This window comes from Camellia sinensis, chromosome 10, assembly GCF_055761805.1.
Source record: "Camellia sinensis isolate YWXY chromosome 10, ASM5576180v1, whole genome shotgun sequence".
Taxonomy (NCBI): Eukaryota; Viridiplantae; Streptophyta; class Magnoliopsida; order Ericales; family Theaceae; genus Camellia; species Camellia sinensis.
Window position 1 is genome coordinate 70315630 of NC_138970.1, and position 9256 is coordinate 70324885.

The following is a 9256-nucleotide window of genomic DNA, read 5'->3' on the forward strand; positions in this document are numbered from 1 at the left end:
CGATTGTTTCCATTCTCGTTAAAGGATGAAGCCAAACACTGGCTAAATTCTTTACCTGCTAATTCAATCACAACTTGGGACCAATTACAGCAACGGTTCTTGGAGAAGTACTTTCCCATAGGTAAAACCAACCAGCTTAGGCGAGCCATCACAAACTTTGCTCAAATGGATGGCGAGCAATTCCATGAGACATGGGAAAGACTTAGAGACCTTCTCCAACAGTGTCCTCACCACCAAGTGCCTAATTGGCAACTTGTTCAAACGTTTTATTATGGCTTAACTGAGCCGCACCGCCAAATGGTGGATTCGTCCTGTGGTGGGACATTTATGTCTAAAAATGATGCCGAGGCATGGCAATTGTTTGAGAACCTAAGTGATAATTCCCTTCACCATGCATCCGCAGCCCGGCAAGTCCGGCAACCCGTAGTTGGAGCCCCGAAAAGAGGGGGCATTTATGAGGTCGGGCAAAACCTAGAGTTAGCACAGCAAGTAGAGGCACTGTCCCGCAAGATGGACCAATTATTAGCTACGGGACATGCCCCTACCCAGCAAGAACAGCCTCAATTTCACGAGGCATGTGTTATTGTGCGAGCCCTACTCATGATTTGAGTGAGTGCCCTTCGGCATCACAATTTTCGGAGTTAGTCCAAGAGCATGTGAATGCGGCTCAAGGATTCTCCAACCCGGGTAATGATCCATACTCCAACACATACAATCCGAGATGGAGAAATCACCCTAATTTCTCATGGAGACCCCCTTCACAAAGCACTTCTTACAATCCGCCACCACCAAGGCAGAATTTCAATAATTTTGCCAATCAATCATCCTACCGACCACCGCAACCTTATCGACCCCCACAACCGTACTGGCAACCACAACCCCCGCCTATTCCTCAGGGCAACTCTGCCTTTGAGACTCAGGTTTTGGAAGTTCTCGCAGAACTTAAGGGGTTAGCACCGGTAGTTCACTCCCATACTCACTCTATTGCCAAGCTAGAGGCCCAATTGGGTCAAATGGCTAATAACATGAATCGAAGAGAGGAGGGAAAATTACCAAGTCAAACTGTGGCCAACCCCAAGGGACAATACGGGGCAGAGAGTTCGGGTGGGAATGGTAAGCAACATGAGCAAGTGCAGGCGGTGGTTGCTTTAAGAAGTGGTAGGGAGTTAGAGCCTCAGTCAGTTGCGTCTGATGCAACTAGAGTTAGGAAGGGTGACCACGGTGGTTCACCTAGGGAGAATAAGGGTGAGGGAGAAACACTTAAGAGGGATGACTTAGTCCCTAACACTTCATTTGAGCCCAAGGCACCATATGTGCCTAAGGTACCCTTTCCCCAGTGCCTCGATACATCGTCCCCTTTTAATAAGAAGGCTGCATCTATGGAGGCAATGATGGATGTCTTTAAACAAGTAAAAATCAACCTCCCCCTGTTGGAGGCGATTAAGCAAGTACCATCATATGCCAAATTTCTGAAGGACCTTTGTACGCAAAAGCGTAAATCTAGGACACATGTGTCCCAAAAGGTACTACTCATGGAGCAAGTAAGCTCTATCTTGTTGAATGACACACCTCCTAAGCTTAAGGACCCGGGTGCCCTAACCATTGCATGCATTATAGGGGACCACTTCATTGATAGGGCCTTATTGGATTTAGGGGCTAGCGTTAATTTGTTGCCGTACTCTGTGTACGAGGAATTTGGGCTTGGCGAGTTGAAGCCCACTACTGTTACTCTTCAGTTGGCTGACCGGTCCCTCAAAGTGCCACGAGGCATGATTGAGGATGTGCTAGTTAAGGTTGATAGGTTCTACTTCTCTGTTGACTTTTTGGTTTTAGATATGGAACCGGTAGCCAGTTCGAGGAAACAAATCCCGGTGATTTTGGGTCGACCTTTCTTGGCTACGGCCAATGCATGCATTAATTGTCGGACCGGGGTTATGGAAGTTTCATTTGGTAACATGCAAGTGAAACTTAATGTTTTCCAAGCATCACAACAACCTCATGAGAGAGAAGAGTGCTTATTAGTGGATGTTGTGGATGAGATTGTTGAGGAGGCTTTGCCCTCCATTCTTGTAGAGGACCCTTTGGAGGCTTGTCTAGCTCATTTCGGGTTTGAAAATTTTGATATAGATGGGTCAGTTGAGGAGGTGAATGTCTTGCTTAATTCTTCTTCTACACCGGATTTTCCTCCATGGAAAACCCGGTTTGAGTCACTTCCTCCTCTGTCGAGAGAGCCTGCCACACCATCTTTGGTCACACCACCTACACTTGAGTTGAAGCCACTTCCGGCCATACTCAAGTATGCATTTTTAGGGCCCCAAGATACTTTACCGGTCATCATTGCATCTGACTTGACTGCAGCGCAGGAGAGTCAGTTAATGAGTGTTCTCGTGGCACATCGGAGTGCTATAGGGTGGTCAGTGGCTGATTTGAAAGGGATAGATCCCTCCGTGTGCATGCATTATATACACCTAGAGGAGGACTCCAAACCTTCTCGCAAAATACAACGGAGATTGAATCCTAATATGAAAGAAGTGGTGAAGAAGGAGGTTTTGAAATTGTTGGATGCGGGTATTATATACCCCATCTCAGATAGCAAGTGGGTGAGTCCCACACAAGTAGTGCCCAAGAAATCGGGCATCACTGTTGTTAAGAATGAAGGAGGAGAGTTAGTCCCCACACGAACCACTACTGGGTGGCGAGTGTGCATTGATTATAGGAGACTAAATTCCTCGACTAGGAAGGACCATTTTCCCTTACCTTTCATTGACCAAATCCTAGAGCGGTTAGCGAGGCAGGGTTTCTATTGTTTTCTTGATGGCTATTCGGGGTATAATCAAGTCCCGGTGTACCCCGCTGACCAGGAAAAGACCACATTCACATGCCCTTTTGGCACTTTTGCTTATAGGCGCATGCCCTTTGGGCTATGTAATGCACCGCGACCTTTCAACGGTGTATGATGACTATTTTCTCCGACATGGTGGAGAAATTCTTAGAGGTTTTTATGGATGACTTTTCGGTGTTTGGACCGTCTTTTGAGGAATGCCTTAGGAACTTGACTAGAGTGTTAGAACGATGTACTGAGGCAAACCTAATCTTGAGTTGGGAAAAGTGCCATTTTATGGTTCGTGAGGGTATAGTGTTGGGACACATTGTGTCCCCTCGAGGTATAGAAGTTGACAAGGCTAAGGTCAACCTCATTGCAGGCCTTCCTCCACCCAATTTCGTGCGTCAAATTACGTCTTTCCTAGGGCACGCAGGTTTTTACCGTAGGTTCATCAAAGACTTTAGTAAGATATCACGTCCTTTGTGTAGTTTACTAGTTAAGGACGCGCCTTTTGTCTTTGATGAAGCATGCTTAAAGGCATTCGAAACACTAAGAATGGCCTTTACCACCACCCCAATCATGAAATCACCAGATTGGTCTCTTCCCTTTGAAATCATGTGTGATGCCTCCGATTATGCTGTCGGGGCTGTGTTGGGCCAAAGGGTCAATAAGGCACCATTTGCTATATATTATGCTAGTCGCACTCTCTCGGATGCTCAATTGAACTACACTACTACCGAGAAAGAGTTGCTAGCTGTGGTCTTTGCCTTAGACAAATTTCGGCCTTATCTCATAGGTTCCAAGGTCATAGTCTTCACTGATCATGCCGCTTTGCGGTATTTACTATCTAAGAAAGAGACCAAACCTAGGTTGATTAGATGGATTTTGTTGCTTCAGGAATTTGATTTAGAGATCCGTGATAAGAAAGGTTCTGAGAATGTGGTGGCGGATCATCTCTCCCGAATCCTCGTTGAGTATAATAGCGACCCTCTTATTTTGCATGATTCGTTTCCGGACGAACAACTTTTTGAGCTGTCACAAGCGAGCCCCCCGTGGTTTGCACATATTGTGAATTACTTGGCCATTAGGCAAACTCCTTAGAATTGGTCTAAGCAAGACAAAGACCGATTTTTTTCACAGGTCAGGTATTACTTTTGGGAGGATCCGGAGTTGTTTAAATATTGCTCCGACCAAGTGATCCGACGGTGTGTGCCGGAGAGTGAGGTGCACAGCATTCTTACATTTTGTCATTCTTCTGCATGTGGCGGTCATTTAGTGGACATAAAACGGCCGCCAAGATTTTACAAAACGGGTTTTATTGGCCCACAATTTTTAAAGATGCCCATCAATTTTGTAGAACTTGTTTGCGTTGTCAGCAAATGGGTTCGATGTCTCGGCGTGACATGATGCCAATGTCCCCTATTCTTGTGGTAGAAATATTTGATGTTTGGGGAATTGATTTTATGGGCCCTTTCCCTTCGTCGTTCGGGTTTGAGTACATTCTCTTGGCAGTAGATTATGTGTCTAAGTGGGTGGAGGCAATAGCTACCCGAACAAACGATCATAGAGTGGTAATCAAATTTTTGCATGAAAATATCTTTAGTCGTTTTGGGTTTCCTAGAGCCATAATAAGTGATCAGGGTACACATTTTTGTAACCGGTTCTTTGAGTCGGTAGTTAAGAAATACTCTATCACCCATAAAGTTGGCGCTCCATACCACCCTCAAACTAGTGGCCAAGTAGAAGTCTCAAATAGGGAGGTAAAGCACATAATTGAGAAAACGGTGAGACCGGATAGGAAAGATTGGTCACAACGGTTAATTGATGCATTATGGGCTTACCGCACTGCTTATAAGACACCCATTGGGATGTCACCATATAGGGCAGTGTTTGGCAAAGCTTGTCATCTCCCGGTTGAACTTGAGCATCGAGCATTGTGGGCCATAAAGAAGTTTAACTTTGATATGGCCGCGGCTGGGCTCAACCAAAAATTGCAACTCAATGAGCTGGAGGAAATCCATAATGATGCATATGAGAGTTAGAGAGTTTTTAAAGCTCGGACTAAGGAATTCCATGACAAGCACATTAATAGAAAATCTTTTGAACCCGACCAAAAAGTGTGGCTTTTTAATTCAAAATTGAGACTCTTTCCGGGTAAGCTAAGATCGAGATGGGATGCCCCTTTGAGGTTGTTGAGGCATTTAGTCATGGCACCGTTGAGGTGCGAGATCCAAAAACTGGCCACACTTTCAAAGTGAATGGCCAAAGATTGAAACCATATATAGAGGGGATTGGGAATGGGGATATGATTAAGTCCATTGCTTTGATGGACCCATTTTACTATGATTGATAAATTGATTTCTTGTTCTCTTTTCTTTCCCTTCTATGCTATTTTGTTTTTCTTTGTTCTCGTTATGCTTTACTTGCGTCTAGGAGACTTTAAATCCTCTAAAGGTGTAATTCCTTTGGTGTTTGCCGCGCCCGAACGGCATCTGACGGTCTGGCATAGCCACCTAACCGTGTTTGTAGTGAGTTCCTAGGAGACCAACTGAGACGGTGGAAACTAGAGTTCGAATGGCAAAGCCTAGAACACAAAGGTTTGGGATTTCCGAGACTAAAGTCTGGTTTAAATATCCAGGGGTGTAGAGATTGCCTCAAAACTACCTCGGCTTGAACTCTGTATGACAGCCCCATAGATTGAGGTAGCTTTATGCGCCTCGATTCTGGATACCAAATCAACCTAGTCTGTCACCCTGTTGGAGAATAGGGAAAGTTATAAATACAGTTAGGGAGAAAAGTAGTACCCGTAATTTTCGCGTGAAGATTATACCTTTAATGGGCATTCCGTATGTTCTTTTGTGCTATATTTATTCCGGATGTCAATTAAAGGTAGAAATGTTTATTCTCAGTGTTTAAAAGCATGCTTTCATGTTTATTTTCTGTGTTTATACTTGATCAATTTTAAATAAATAATATTAAAAAAAACAACAAAAAAATTAAAAAAAATGAAATCGCCGCACGTGCGGCCTGGGCCCCGCACGCGTGGGAAAATTGGGCAAAACCAGCCTTGCACTCTGCTAAATAAGCAGGTGCGGAGGGGCGTGCGTTGACCAGCCGCATGTGCGGCTTGACTCCCGCACGTGCGAGACGCCGATTTTTTGAAAAAAAAAAAAAAAAAAAGCACGGAGTTGAAATCGCCGCACGTGCAGGAAAATTTGGAAAAATCACGGTTGCACTCTGCTAAATATGCAGGTGCGGAGGGGCGTGCGTTGACCAACCGCACATGCGGCTTGACTCCCGTACGTGCGGGATGAAGAAAATTAAAAAAAAAAAAAAAAAAAAAAGAGAGAGAAACGCGGGGGATGGAATCGCCGCACGTGCGGCCTTGACTCCCGCACGTGTGGGGCGGGGAAATTTCAAAAAAAAAATTAATTTTGTTTTGTTTTCTTATTATTTTTATTTATTTCTATTTTCATTTACTAATTTTTTTTGTAATTTTCGTACAAAAAAAAAAAAAAAACCTTATCTAACACAACTCACTCTCTCTCAATCACTCTCACTCTCAGATTTCTCTGTCTCTCTATCTCTCTCTCTCTCTCTCTCTTAACCCCACAAACCCATCTTCTTCTTCTTCTTCTTCTTCTTCTTCTTCCCTTTTCTTTTTCTCTCTTCTTCCTCACTACCATCGTCTCACTGCCGGCATCACTTCCCTCTCCGTCCGGCGAAACTCCGGCGACCACCATTTTTTCCGGCGAACCTCCATTCTTTTTCTCTCTTTCTCCACTTTTTCAAGGTAATTTTTTCTTCTTTTCTTTCTTTTGCGTAGATTTGTGAAGGTAGGAATCAATTTGTAGAGTTTTTGATTTTTATTTATTTATTTATTTATTTATTTATTTATCTTGATCTAGTGTTCATCTAAAAACAAAAAAAAAAAAAAATTTGTTTAGCCATGACTGATTTATTTCTTTTTAGTATTTTTAGTGGTCATTATGATTTATTATTATTATTTTTTAATTTTATTTGTGCTCTTTTACTTGTAGAATGCATGTTTGTTAGTTTGTTCAAAAAAAAAAAAAAAAAAAAAACCAGAACCAAACTCGGCACATGAGAAAGATGAGCGCCGCACGTGCGGCCCTTTATGGCGCACGTGCGAAAAAAAAAACCTCATAAATATTGGTACTAACACTAATCCTAATTTAGTTTTTTTTTATTTGTTATATTTGTTTAGTTTAAATTGCTTCGTAGTGATTCTGATTAATTTAATTAGTTAGTGAAATTTGGTTTTATTTTTATTTTTCTTACACTTGTGTAGTTAGTGATTTTATTTTTATCTTATTCTATGATGTCATTGTTCATATACTTTCTAAGTACTTTAGTTCATTTTCTTTTATTTTATTTTCTGAAGTTTTATTTAATTTTCTTCTCTTCCAAGAAAAAAAAAGAAGAGGGGGGGTTTAGTTTTGGTTGTTTTACTCTATACTTTAGTCTATTTGGTAGTTTAGTTATTTTATAGTTTAGTATTAGTTTATTTTATAGTTTAGTTAACTTAATTTAATGACATTTTACTTCATTTATTTAATTAATTTCGTTTTTACATATAATAATAAAGAAAAATTGGGAATTGCATGTGGTACATTAGTGGGCAAATTTGTGCTTTCATATTTTATTTGATTCTCATGCTGGTTTCACGGGTATCTGTATTTATTGTTGGTGTGTACAGGATATGAGTCGCCGTGTCTCTGCTCGGGCCTCCAAAAAGGCCAGGGGTGCATCCTCTTCGGCACCACCGTCACCACCATCCTCGCCACCACCACCAGGTGACATGCCACGGCCGGAGTGGGCTTCACGCCCTCTTCACAAGCTCAGGCAGTTCAACCTGCCATTTTTCCAGCGTGACGAGGACACTACTTGGGCTATTGAGCAGCTCCGACTCCAGCAACAGTTAGGCATTTGCGCTGTGACCGCGCCCACTTATCCTCGTTTGGTACGACTATTCTACCATAACCTGCATGAGACACCCACCACGGTTGGACTGCTCTCTAACATTGATGGCCATGTTGTCCACATCACCTCAGCCATGATTGCCACAGTGTTAGAGTTTTTCGCCAAACCGGAATATCAGCCTTTCCCGGAAGTTGAGGATCGCCAACCCATACATTGCCTCATCCAGCAATACTTCCCGGGAGCCCACGGTGACCCCAGTTTCACATGCTTGCGGTGGAGCAAGCTACCTAGCCGCTTGCTTTTCCTTGATTCCGTGGTCCATAAGAATGTCCTTCCACTTGGGCATCGAGCTGAGCGCCGTTTGGAGTTTGTGCGGGTTTTACACGGGTATCAGCTTGGCTATCAGGTCCAGCTTGAGGATTTCATTTTGCTGCATTTGCAGAAATTTCTACGTGAGGCAGTTCGGCCTACTCCTATGCAGAACCTGACTTGGCCACTACCATTCGCCAATTTGTTGACACTTGTGTTTGAGCTGAACCACCTCCCCATTGCTGAGGATGAGGAGATTGATAGAGGGTATCCGACATTCGGCCAGCGGGAATGGCAGCACAGCATATCTCGCATCCCGCAACCGGTAGGTGCCCCTGTTGATGAGGCCCCGAACCCCGTACATGACCACCCAGCTCATCCTGTTCCCCCCATGCCTCTCCAAGGGGACCCACTCTACATGACTCGCGAGGAGTACTTACAACTTCAGCACTCTGTCGATCAGGTCCACCGTACTCTTTGTGATCACCACCAGAGTCTCATGGAGTTGCGCACGGATTTTCAGGCTTATCGCGACTATTCTCAGGCGCGCTTCGATCAGCTACATGCCGACAACCTCGCCATCCAGCAACAGGGTCAGGATAACGCCTTCGAGACGCGCGCTTTGATGCAAGCCTTGCTTGCCTAACATTTCCCACCACCACCACCACCGACTTCTCCGTAGTACCCGCCAGGTAGGCAGAGAGTAACATATCCTCGTCTGGTACGACTAATCCCTGGTGTACATCATTGATAATAGCTAGAGTTGCAGAAAAGAATAAATGAGGAGCCTAGATTCTTAAAAAAAAAAAAAAAAAAAAAACCACTTGACTAATTTGGGTCCGTAGCCTTTTTAACTCGAGTTATTAAGCCCGTAGGGGTGTCTCTACACCTAATGCCCTAAAACCGTCTGGTTTGGGAGTCATTGGCCCAAAACTTGCTACATGGGTTAATTAGAAAGCTTAAGGGACATGGACATTGCACAGTTAAGGAAAAATAAAAAGAATGACTTGTTCGGATTCGTAGCCTTTTCAACTCGAGTTATTAAGCCCGTATGGGTGTCTTTACACCTAGTGCCCTAAAACCGTCTGGTTTGGGAGTCATTGGCCCAATGCTTGCTACATGGGTGGATTAGAAAGCTTAATGGATCAGGACATTGCACAGTCATTTAAAAAAAAAAAA

The 9256-nt window shown here is 43.6% G+C and overlaps 1 pseudogene; it reads left to right on the forward strand.

Annotated features, from left to right (window-relative positions):
- Positions 1–1379: 1379 nt before the first annotated feature.
- On the forward strand, positions 1380–8723 carry LOC145800469 (uncharacterized; annotated as a pseudogene).
- The last annotated feature ends 533 nt before the right edge of the window (positions 8724–9256 follow it).